This window comes from Sturnira hondurensis, unplaced genomic scaffold, assembly GCF_014824575.4.
Source record: "Sturnira hondurensis isolate 20B ecotype Veracruz unplaced genomic scaffold, ASM1482457v3 Scaffold0018292, whole genome shotgun sequence".
In the NCBI taxonomy this organism is placed as follows: domain Eukaryota; kingdom Metazoa; phylum Chordata; class Mammalia; order Chiroptera; family Phyllostomidae; genus Sturnira; species Sturnira hondurensis.
The window spans coordinates 1194904-1208582 of NW_028090923.1; positions in this window are offsets into that span (position 1 = coordinate 1194904).

Consider the following 13679-nt stretch of genomic DNA (forward strand, 5'->3'; position numbering starts at 1 on the left):
AAATGTGTTCACTAACTTCATACAACATACAGATAAGTTCTGAATTACTTTATGCTACTAAATAAGCTATTAATAACCTTTATAAAGCTCCTATTCAAGGAGAGTATTTATTAGAAAGGAATGATCTCTATCAATATATTTTAAAATAAATTTGGAGAATTAATATTATGCTGCATTGGGTTGGAACATAGAACCTACAGATTGTAAATGCTTAAATATATCATATTTGTTGTTAAAACATTGTCTAAGTGACATATATATATATATATATATAGATAGATATAGATATATAGATAGATAGGCTCTTGAGGTTGTATAACATTTGATACTTGGATTGCTCATTTTATGGAAGACAGCAGTTAGCTACAGGTTAATAGAAAGAGTGTACCTGACTGCATACAGTGAGTTTTGAATCTTCTTATAACCACATGTAAAAGGGCACCCTGCTAGGAACTCTACTATTCATGCTGAGGTTTAAACACCAGAATTGGGTTCCCAGTGGATTTTCACTTTCCAAGTACTTAATGCAGCTTTAGGTGTCTCAGGGGCAAACTGAACTGGCCACTGAATATCCTTTTCAAGGGGAGTTAACAATGGCTTAGTTCTACCTCTCTTGAAATACAGGATTCATGTTTTTCTCTCTTAAAATTTAGTGTTCCTAAAGGCAGTCGGGAACATTAGAGAATGAGACTGTATTTATCCATCCCAAGCTAGGTACAATGAAGGTGAGGGCAATCCAATGCTTCCTGCGGGGCTTTGTCAAAGCTTTTTAACCCTACCCTGAAAGGATAACCTCTTCAGAGTGAGCTTACAATGGAAACTCCAAACCTATTAAAAACTTGGACCTTTACATCGGTGCAGGCTTTTGATTATTAAAAATTCTATGTACTTTTGAGGATGTACACCTCTGTACTAAAGGTGAAACTGTGAACCGTGGACTTATTACAGTTACAGCCAATTGCCAATTCTTGGCTTAGAACCCAGACCTTAGATCTTTTTTGAACGGTATTGTGGTTTTATTTTGGGCTAGAATTATGGGGAAAACCAACTCAGGTTAAACTTATAATGTACACAGAGAAGTGGTGCTAGGTACACAACTATCAGAGAAGTTAGAAAAGTTATGCACTAAAATAATCATACCTGCATAAGTAGATAATACAGAAAAAAGTCATGAAAACATTGTGTTTGGGTCATTTGTAAATGAAATCACACAGAATATATTAGCCAGGATAAGGTAGGTTATGCTGTGGTAACAAACAACCCAAAAAATCTCAATAAATTTTAGCAAATAGTATGGGTCTCTCCTTCAGAGAGGCTTGGGGGACCCTGCAGACATCTCTATTCTTTATAGCGATCCCGGGGTCCTCGCATCTCAATGCAAGCCTTTCTTTTTTATTTTCATGGCAAGGGAGGAGACAGCTTGGAGTCTCACACAGCTAAATAAGTGTATTTACCTGGCAAACACACTTTCATTCATGTCTAACTGGCCAAAGAACACCAAGAGGGTAGGAAAATTAGATGACCACTCCTGCCCATCCCCACCATAAAGTAAAGGAGAGCTGAAAAAACGAGGGACCCAAGTAGTTTCAGATAAGAGATGATAATATTGTAGGTGAGAAATTCAGAAATTCTTTTACGCTCTCAAATAGGTATTGCTGAATTAACAAATATAACTGATTTTGAAGAAAGGGCAATTTTCCAAAATTATTCTCACTGATTTCTCAATAAAAATCAGTGACATTGTTTTTGTAAAAACCACACACATATGCATACTTATGAAGTACTACATTTCATTAAATATTCAAATGGCATTTCAATATTTAAACAAAATCCATAGACTAATTTCATTATTGTCACAGGCAGAATATTACATTACTTGAAAAGTGCTCAATAAGATTGATTTCTGTTCTCTGTAAAATGTAGTCTCCACTGACCACTTGCCAGGTTGGGTTACAAGAGCCTTTCAAACCACAAATGGTGCTGTGGTCTTCACAATGCAATGCCTGGAAAGCTTACACTAGGCTTTGAAACACTACAAGATACCAATGGCCAGTTCACACCAATACCTAAGCAGGTGGAGGTACTTTCCTGTAGATCATTTGAAGTACTTATTAGTGTAAATCAAAGGTTTAGTGTGTACTTATTTTCCCCATTGTCCTTCTAGAATACTTATAAACAAATGTATATCTTTGCACCCACTGAGAAAATATCATCACCTGAGAACCTATGCCTTTAGCTACCATAATTTAATCCCTCCCTCACCCTGAAAATAAAACCCATCAGTAGCATTCATTATTAATAAAAGGTAGGAGGATTCTTGGATCAAGTCGTAGTTCAGGTGGCAAATCGATACTTCTGACCATGTCTGTTTCATTATTGACAATGCCTACCCACATTTACTCTTATAATTAAGTTTTAGTTCAACTTCTAACTTTTCTCAAGTGTTTGAAATGGCTATATGGTGTTCTTAATTTCCCCTGCTGTTTCATCTTTCTCAGTAGGTGCCTATTTTATTGTTAAAGGTCATACTCATTTGTCTGTTCCAACAAAGGCATCCCTTAAAGTTGGCTGTGGTTTTGACAGACAGTGGTCCCTATAAGTGATGGCCTTAAGGACAGAGCTGGCACTGGGGGACAGTCACCACAGCAAGGGGAATAACAGATAACAAATCATGCCACTGTTTTTCCTCCTGGCGTGATTGACGACAGCACAGCGGGTGTAACTTTTCAATGTCCTCAGATTAAAAACCCCTCAAACAAATGAGTTCTGAAAATACTGTCCAGAGGCATTAAAGGGAACTGTTGGACTCAAAATACTTTTAAAAATAGAGCTTTTTTTAAATGCAGAATTTATGGTCACTTACTTCAATTATCTAATTTTCAGTGATACTTTCAATTTTACACACTCAGAGCTCAGCTACAGATTTGAGGGGTTATCGCATTGCCAATGTAAAGCTTTTTGCAGAGAGATATGTGGTGTTTTGCAAGGCATAGAAAACTGTATTCTCAAGAGGAAATTTGGTGTTTGTCAAAGCATCATATGCATATCAATTTGTTACAGATAATTTTAAAAAGCATTATTTGTGTGGTTATTAATTCCATTCTAACTGTATGGTAGAGATGGACATGATCAAAGGACCAGGCTCTGGTTATGTGCTGTATCACCTCTGTGTCTCCCTGATCTATTGCTAGCATATCTAAAACAGTGTAAAATGAAATAAAAATATTCCCCTTAAAATACAAATCTCACTTTTCTCACTGACATATTATTTTGTCAAATAACTTTTCAATTAACTGAAAGTATAGACTCTATATTTCTGGTTTTAAAAATGCAATTTGATACATTTGTTCTATACCTATAATTAACTATGTATAATAAAGTAAATATAACATGTATAGTATTAAGTGAATACATAGAATGTTGTATGTATCATTATGTATATTAAAGTGTATAAACCATGAGAAAAGGATACCATTTGTCTGGGAGTTTTAGCCATGTTGATATTTATGCCTTAGCAGCTTGCTGTAACAGTGATTATGAACCTCTTTCCCAGGAAAATTGATTCAGCAGTTCTGAAATGAGCCTTGAAACCTGTATTAATGTGGGTCCTAGGTGAGCTAGATCTAAGTTGACCTAGCTATAATTGTGGAGCCAGGTTAGACATTAGATTAGCATTGTCAGGTCACCTTGTTTTGTAGAGAAACACTGGCTCTGGGGCCATGTGGACAAAGGTTTGAATCTGGCTACTGAGTTTTATTAGCTATGTGGTCTTTGGCAGGTTACTTAACTTCTCTGGGCCTCAGTTTCATGGACAGTTACAAAAGAATAAGTAATCATATCTTGAAGGAGTATTGGGTGATTAATGAAGCTGCTAAATAAATGCAGGGGCTCTTGACTTGCTAATGACACAATTGAAATGCTTAAAACAATGCAATCAGGAGCTTGGATTAAAATACACTTTTTAGGAAGATAAATGGACTCTCCTCTTCTCCGTATTCTGCAGGCCCAAGAGCTTCAGGCCAGCCTCAACACCGTAACTGCATCTATAGACACAGATGAGGTCATCTATCCTCAGTACTAAAGTAGGTGCTGAGATGATTCTTGACACTTAACCTCAAACCTGAACTAAGTCTAGTTGTTCAGATATTAGGCATATTCCCCAAATCTTGTACTTTCCTTAGGGTTCAGAGTGAACCTGGGCCTTGGCAACCACTCATTCAACAGACTTTGAATCCCTGCCATCCACCATGGCTCAGAATCTCTTCCTTAGAGGATGAGATGGGCCATAGTCTCCAAAGACTGGGAGCCATTCTGGGTTGGAAGAGGACTTGCTTTCCTCATCTCACAGCTCTAACATTTTTATCATGTGGGACAGGTAACTGACTTTTCATAGGGCTACTATTTGCTCATCTTTAAAATGGCGATAATAACAAGCCTATCTACTGCAATAAAGATTAAACAAGTTAATATATGTGAAATGTTTCAACCAGTATCTGCCACATAAGAAGTGACTTGCTCGAGGTAGATCACACTGCTGGGAAACGTTTGTTGAATTATGTGACTTAAAACAGTGTCTTTATAAGAAAAATGGGATTATGTGATATCCTCATTCTGTACCCAGCTTACATTTAACATTGTTAACAAAGTAACATATGTGAAGCCACATTATTTTTTAACAGTTACTTGGAATTATAATTTTATGCTAAAATTTATGTATCTCCTTACCTATTGGTGAATACTGAAGTTGTTTCTAGTTTTAATCCATTTATAATATTTCATTAAATTTATTTGTATATATATATATATTCTTATGCTTGTATTTTTGTAGAATATATTTCTTGAAATTAGATTGCTGGGTCATAGAGTAAATGGATTTATTACTTTCATTCTTTGGCCAAATTTCTTTTCCAAATCCATACCAATTTATAATAATGCCACTGATATTGTAAGAGAAAGTCTCTTCTCAATACCCTTGCCAACATGGGATCATATCAATTTTAAAAGTATAGATTTCTTAGGTGCATTCCTTTTTTTTTTTCATTTTTCGCAGCTCTGAAACTTGAAAATTTTATAATCCATCACATGTAATAGTGGAATTGGCAGCATTTTTTACTTTTCTATGATATATATAATCATGATTGTGTTTTGTAATTGATAGTACCTTAAATTCACTGAAATACGGCATTTTCCAATCTAATAGGTGATGAAAATCAGATCTTAATGCTGTTTTATTTTATTACTTTTCTCCCAATATATGCATTATTTCAGTTTTATATTTTCCAGATTTAATTTTCCTTTCATAAATTGCTTGTCCACAATCAACTCATTTTGTCCTGGTAAGTATAAAGAAAGTATGCAAAGGATGCAGACCATTCAGGAGCATTGTGGGTGACTCAAACCAAACTGGGCACATCAAAAACTCGCCATGACCCAGTGTCTTGCAAGGGCAAGTCTGTTTTCAAAGAGGAATCTCTTCCCACGCAAAGGGTCATATAGATCTTCGCAAGGACTATCTTGTTGGAAAAATGACTTAAACTTTTTGTTTTTTAATCAACAATAATCAACAATAAGTGTGTTCTTAAGGGAGAAGTGGGCATTCCTCTCTTTCACGAGAGACAAACTTTGTGTCCTGGAATCAGTACCTTTCTCCCAGAGTAGGACTAAAGCAACTAACTACATTTGCTTGATTTTTCCAGTTTTGGCCAAATACGCTGCTTCTGGTAGAAAGAGCTCTTCGTTCCCAAATCTGACATCCCGATTGTTATCTTTATTTCCAATTGCAGTAATGTGTATTTTATTAGGATAACTTCTGCTTGATTCAAATCAACATTCCTTACCTATTTATATCTCACACACCTGTAGCTCAGTGGTTCTCACTGGTGTGATCTCCACCACCTGCCCAGGGTGTACTTGACAATGTCTGGAGACATTTTTTATCATATTAACTGGGTCAGAGGAGGCTGGGTAGCTACTGATATCTAGTGGGTAGAACAGTGGTATGCTGCAAAATATCCTACAATACATAGAACAGCCAATCACAACAAAGAACTATTCATCTAAAATGTCAGAAGTATTGATACCACAGTCGAGAATCCCTACTTTAGAGTCTAAGTTATAAGGTGGCTTTACCTGCAAATTACAGTGTTTGGAATTTCTGTATCATCTCCTAGGGTTTGTCAGCACCTGCTCCACCTACACACACACACACACACACACACACATACACACACACCCAAACACCTGAGTGAAGTAACATACTTTTTATTAATAGTAGTTTCCTATAGGAATGGTGTGAGAGGGTGGGAACAATGATAGCATGCCTATAATTTGAGAAGAGCTGCCAGGTGGTTTGATACCACTTCCTCCTCCCTTCAAGTGAGTTACCACTGTAATTTAGGTCTGAAGACAGTGATTGTCAAAGTATTTTGATTTTCATCCCTTCCCACCTCTTCCCCTCCCTAAGGCTTACTACTTGCTTGTCTAGGGTTGCTTTCAAAAGGCATAAAATGTGTTGTTAGGATGTTTTACTTATAAAGCAGAGTATCTTTTTTATGTAATGGATTCAGTCCAAGTAGCATGCAAATTTCTGATAAATTAATGTATATATGAATTAATTCTATGGTATTACTCCAGAAATGTGGGCAAATGATCTTTTCTTTGTAAATGTGGGTGACTTTTAGAAAGTCAGCTTTCTTTTCTATTAAGCACCTTTACTTTAGCACTTCCTTTGAAATCTCTAGTCTGTGATTATATGGGATAAATCATAATTTTCAATTTCTGAAATTTGTCTTGTTCACTTAGAGAGAAAGCATTTATTGTGATATTTCTTCTCTGCCGGCCCCTCAACCCCTACATCAAGCTGCAATCACCCCATAGCAGACTCAGACCTAACCATGGCCTTCAATAAGCAGCACTGAGAGGGCTCCCCATGGCACACAGTTGTTCCTCCTGCCCGTGTTCTTTGCAGTTGGCCAGCACTTCCCCTTCAGATCTCAAAAGTAGCAAGAAAGAAAGGGCTGATTGTGGTGCATGGGAGGAAGAACAGGGTGCGAGTGTGAGAGATCCTAGCATGGTTATTCCACTTCTCTGTTCCTTTGGTAGCCTTTCATTCTGCTCTCACAAGCATATAGGGTTGTAGTAGTTTTCCCTGCTGCTTTGCTTGATATTCTTTTTTATCTATGGATGTGCAATGGTACCAACACTTTCAAACCAGCTATCAGAAATAACCTCTTTAAAACAGTTTCTACTCATTCCAGAAATGTCCTACCTCTCAAGCATGGCTCACATGATATGCAAATATTAATCACTTTGTTAATCACTAAATTCGTGTGTATATGCCTCTGGATCTGATCACCAGAACAGCAATAACCATGACATAAAAATAAGATAATATATTACAGTGAAGTCTGAAACATCCTGCAGAGTCATCTCCAGAGCAGTGGAGGTGGTATCTCAATGTAGCTTTTCAAACGTGACCGCCAGGCTGTAGCTTCAGTGGATCCGAAAACAGCTGACGTGTTTTCCATTGAACAAGGAAGGAACAGGAGTGAGATGTAAATATAAGGACTTCTGATAAAAAAACATTTCTTTTTTTTCTTAGCATACTATACTAAGAGACCACATGTAACTTCTCTTACTTAATAAAATTGTTAGCACAGGTTCTATTTCTCTTCTAACTTAATATGAGTATGTTTGATGTGTTGATGTTGAACTTTAAATGTCCATGGAGCAATGACATCAGGAGCATAATTCACCTAAATGGACAAATGTATAAATAAACTAGAGATATAAGTGTGGCCAAAATGCAAGTAGATATAAAACTTTTCTTCTTTTGCCTCAAAGACTTGTTGCATGTATACACAGTAATAATAGTAATTAAGTTTGAGTGAGCAAGGGCGGAACATATATGGTTGAATTTCAGCATAGGGCTGTTAGCATTTGCTTATTTTTCTTCTCTCAGGAATTCAGACATTGAAAGAAATTTGGTTTTTATTTTATGTGTAAACAGTAGACATTTGGTGAGTCAGCTCAGTTCAACAAATATTTACTGAGCATCTACTATTTTCCAAGCAGTGTTGTACATTCTGGAGTTATACAAATGAATGACACATTCACACCTTTAAAATGCTTACAGTTTCAGGGAAGAGAAACTCATGAACATGCATCAATATGACATGATATGCTTCATTACTGAGATCTTAGTAATGATCTGAGATCATTACTTCATTACTGAGATCTTAGTAATCTTCATTACTGAGATCTAAGACTTCATTACTTAGTCTTAGTTTGTGTGCTAGTTCTGCTATGCACAAGCTGTGTGACCTCAGGCAGTTTCCTGCACAATCTGTGTCTCACTTTTGTCACCTCTTCAATGGCTTCATGATGGTACCCATCTTTTAGCATCATTGTGGGGATTCAGTAAGTTGATGTAAGCAGAGCATTTCGTTCCAGGCACAATATAATCATTTTCTAAGTGTTAATAGTCAGCATTATTAGCAATAATAAAATAGCATAGGAATAGAAAATATTTGAGCTTTCTCTATCTAAAACCTTTTTATAGGAGAGGATATATTTTGGGGCCTTGACAGTTCAGCTCGAAAGCCGTGGGCATTGTAGTCAATCAATTGTATTGCTTCCCTGGCACATGAGTATCAATTTTCTTTCTGTGTAGAAGTAGGGATAGTATGACAACATTTTCATGATTGCTATGATAACTTAATGAGATGTTTCTAAAGGCAGTCCATAAATACTAGTTATTAATATTTATTAAATGAAAAACCTATTTAGTCAAATATATCTCTCTTCAAAATTAGAAGTGCTATGAAAAGCCTGTGGTTACTCAATTAAAATAATTATATTATGCTTTTAAACATATAATTCAGAGATTATATAACTCAATAGTAAATTTCATTTTAAGTTTGGTTCCTACCAAGTTCCCTTTTTAATCTTTATAGAAATAGTTCTTTTATTTATTTGCATACTACTGTATAAAAATTCTTACAAACATAAGGGGTTATCTTACTTTTGCATTTTAAAATGGAAGCTGTCTACGCAAATTTGTAATGTGATAAAGTTTATGCTAATTTTGTCATGAATTTTCTGGGTAATATTGGAGGCTTGTTAATAATTTAAAAATTTTACTTCTTCAAGTTACAAATAAGTATTACAGTAAATACTTTCCAATCTTTATCTGACATGACATCTTACCAATACAGGCATCCAAAAATAAATAATTTATGAAAAATATTTATTTAAAGAGATGTAATTTACCTTGCATTTACCATATGCCATTCATCCAAGTAGCAATATAAAATATTCATTAGAGAAACTCATTAAAACAAACTTCTATACAATGAGGTGACAGGACAACAAAAAACATCAATCATAGCGGGGCTTTAAGTTTTTATTAGTGCATATGGGCACACTAATATTTCAAAGTAGAAAATTATGAATATTTTGCTTTGGCTCTGCAATGACCATGCTGCTACAAAGACAAATTTAATAAGACTATAACAAAGACAAGAACTGGTTTTTCTTCATTTGTTTTCATTTTAGTCAAGAAATCAGTGACAGTTCTCTGAGATTTATTTTATTAGTGATGAATCAACCTGATACTGTAATTAATGGGGAATCTATAGCTAATCTTACAGGGAAAACTACTAGGCATGTAATGATGTTTAAGCCTGGTGTTGCCAAACTGTGGGCCACTGTCTCTTGAGTATGAACAAGCACCGTGAGCAGCAGGGATGGAGGCAGCGCTGGGAGGCAGAGGAAGAGAGGATCCCAGCTCACTCATGCCTAAGAGCAGTGTTTACAGAATCCTGCGTAAGTGGCACCTGAAAAAATGACTCTACTCACACTAAGTAGTGGCAGAATTATTGCGTTGCCATCTTAAAACACACAAACACACACAACTTTATAATTCTAGTGAAACTTCTAAGTATGAACAGTATCAGAATTCAGGAAAAATCACAACCTTCAATTAATCTATTTATGGGATTCACATAAGCAGCATTGTAGTTCTCTCCGTTTCCCTATATAAACTAATTCTCAATTCATTAGGAAGTTCTGCTAAATCTCTGTTTCACATTCACTGCCGTTCTATTACACTGTTGATCGGTGATTAAATGTTCTAATAAAATTAACTGGCTTTGCTACAAACAGAGCATCTGGAGCTATGTTTAATTTCATGTCAAACATACACAGGAAACACCTGTCTAGGTGAAGTAATTTTTTTTAAATAAATGACATTAATCCGTCTGTTTTGGAAAATGGTGTCATAGTTGTCACACTCAAAGGTAATATCAACAAACACAGAAACCCTAAATTGCTTTGGAGCACAATTTTTTTAACAACAGAAAAAGCTTATCCAAATGTTACTGTGTCAGTCTTATTTTGTGCTGAATAATAAGAGGTCACCTTCTTTAACTCAGCAACTTTTAATACCTGCCCTGTAAAACTTCCAGATGTTTAGTCTCTGTACTTAAAAGATTAAAACCACTGGTGTGATTCTTTATCTAAATATCTCTGCCAAAATTTAATACCATCCACTGATTTGCTCATATGATAGGTGAAGTTCATATGCATTTTTTTCCTTTTTGATATCATATATTTATTGGAAGAGTACTATATGCATCCTTCAAAATATGGGTTTTTAAAATTTATTTAATTATTTTTCAAGTACAGTTTTCTTTTTTTTCCAATTTTTTAAATTTAATTATTTTTCGAGTACAGTTTTCTGTCTATTACTCCCTCTCATCCCACGCCCGTGCTCCCCCCTCCCTCCCATTTCCACCCTTCTTAGTTGTTGTCCATGAATCCTTTATATATGTTCCTCTAAATCCCTCCCCTATTTTCCCTGAAATTCCCTCCCCTCTCCCCTCTGGTCACTGTCAGCCTGTTCTCTATATCAGTGTCTTTGGTTATATTTTGCTTGCTTGTTTGTTTTGTTGTTTAGCTTCCTGTTAAAGGTGAGATCATATGGTATTTGTCCTTCAACACCTGGCTTATTTCACTTAGCATAATGCTTTACCAGTTTCATCCATGCTGTTGCAAAAGGTAGGAGCTCCTTCTTTCTTTCTGCAGCATAGAATTCCATTGTGTACATGTACCATAGTTTTTTGATCCATTCATTTACTGACAGGCACCTAGGTTGCTTCCAACTCTTGGCTATTGTAAATTGTGCTGCTATGAACATTGAGGGGTGCATAGGTTCTTTGGGATTGGTGTTTTAGGGTTCTTAGGATACAATCCTAGCAGTGGAATTGCTGGGTCAAAAGGCAGGTCCAATTTTAGTTTTCTGAGAAAATTCCACACTGTTTTCCATAGTGGTTGTACCAGTCTGCAATCCCACCAACAGTGGACCAGAGTCCTCTTTTCCCCACACCCTCTCCAACATTTGTTGTTTATTACTTTGTTTATGATAGCTATTCTCACCAGTGTAAAGTGGTATCTCATTGTTGCTTTAATTTGCATCTCTCTGATAGCAAGCAATATTGAGCATCTCTTCATGTGTCTCTGGATCCTCTGTATGTCTTCCTTGGAGAAGTGTCTGTTCAAGTCCTTTCCCCATTTTTTAATTGGGTTAGTTGTCTTCTTATAGTGAAGTCGTGTGGGTTCTTTGTATATTTTGGAGATTAAACCTTTGTCTGAAGTATCATTGGCAAATATGTTTTCCCGTACAGTTGGTTGTCTTTTTATTTTAATGCTGTTTTCTTTAGATGGATAAAAGACTTAAATATAAGCCGTGACACCATTAAAGTCCTAGAGGAGAACATTGGCAGGAAAATATCAGATAGTTCACGCAGCAACATTTTTACTGATATGTCCCCTAGAGCAAGGAATACAAAGGAAAGAATAAACAAATGGGATCTCATCAAAATAAAAAGCTTTTGCACGGCTAAGGAAAACAGTTTTCTGTCTGTTACTCCCATCCCATCCCATCCCCTGTGCTCCCCCCTCCCTCCCATCTCCACCCTATATGAATGATTATGTATGAGTTTTATATGATGCCCAAATCAAGCATAAACTTTTTAGAAATTAAATCTTCATGTGCATATGTAGTCATCAGTGCTCCTGAGAAAGAGATACAAATACACAACCTGGTAGAGACACTGCCTGGTAGAGACACTGCTGAGATGCTGCCCACGTTCTTTATTTCCCTTTCACTCAGTTTCTTTAAGTGTTCTCAGCTATTGAACTGAAAAAAGACTTCCTGTGAATTTTCCTTCTGATTCTTATTTTTGTAGTACAAAGAGGGGTGTCAAGACAGATTTTTAAAACACACCTTGTAATAAAGGTTTATTGATTTACTTATTTTGTCAATCATACTATTTTCTCATTTAAGAAATGAGGTAGCTGAAAAGTAAGAAAGTTGAATAACTTGACCAGGATCACTTGAAACATCCAGGCATGCAGAACAATATGAACTGTCTGCACCGTTATGTAAAAATGCCTTTAACATGGATGTTCTGTGCAGACTTTTCCATTATCATGATGTTATCAAACAAGGGACCAAGTGGGGGGCAATATACTACTACCACCGAAAGAACCCCCCATTAGGTTCGTTTGTCTGCCACCAAAGGAAAGACGTCTCTCAATGCCAGAGATTTGTGGAAAGGAAACAAAATGTTTATTTAAGGCTATACAGAATTAAAGTGGTGACCTAATGTCTTCATTAAAATATCAAAGTATAAGGATACCCACAGACTCACACAGTCCTTCCTTCTCCCTCTGCCCTTATCTGGGGTACTGCATCTCAGGAAAAGAAGGAGTCCGGGATTCAGGCTCCCTGCATCTGTGTGGTCCTCTCTTCACCAAGGCTATGAGGAGGGTTTCCATTCTGCCAAAGCCGCATGGTTCTCCCTCATGTGGCTGCTGAGGTCTCCACTCTGCCAGAATTGCATGGCTCTCCCTTCAATGGCTGCCATGTCTCAGTTTAAATCCTCACACTAATCCTCCTCTGCAGCCCCATTTCCGACTCCTCCCACAATCAGCTACACTTACCAGCACTCCTGTATCCTCCCAGCTTTACTGGGCTGCCATTGTGAGTCTGGGCAGGTGCGGTCCCATGGCATGGAGGCAATCATCACCAAGCTCTCATGCGGGCACTATAACAAGAGGGAATTGCCTCCCAGTTACATCTTGGATGGAAGTCACTCCCATCCCCCTGGCTCAAAGCATGGCCACAGCTATTTAGCATATCTATGAAACCAGTTAAAGGTTGTAGATATATTAAATGACCATGCCAGGGGTTAGCTGCGAAACTATTGCTATACAAAACAGCTCTGAATGGCCCTGCTCCATTTGTCCCTTCCCCCAATTCACACCTGTTGTGGGGAAGGGGTGAGCACATACTATATATCTTTCTAATATATCCCAGACATCTTGAGTTCTGGACCCCATTCCAGATTCCTATTTGGGGCCCCCCTCTTGGCTGCACCCTGTTACAATGCATCCTGAGGCAAAGGATGACTTCTTAGTGGGAATCAGGAGGGGGTGATAAGAAGGTGAGGAGGAGTGTAGAGGAACACCCACGAAGCCCATTTTTATCTTGTGTATTCTTAAAAAGGTAATGTGAACTAATATTACTCCTCAACATTGTTGTACATGTAAAGGAGCACTGCCTTATTTTATGTTGTTTTCTAACAAATATTTTTAAACAAAGTCAGTGTTCCAAG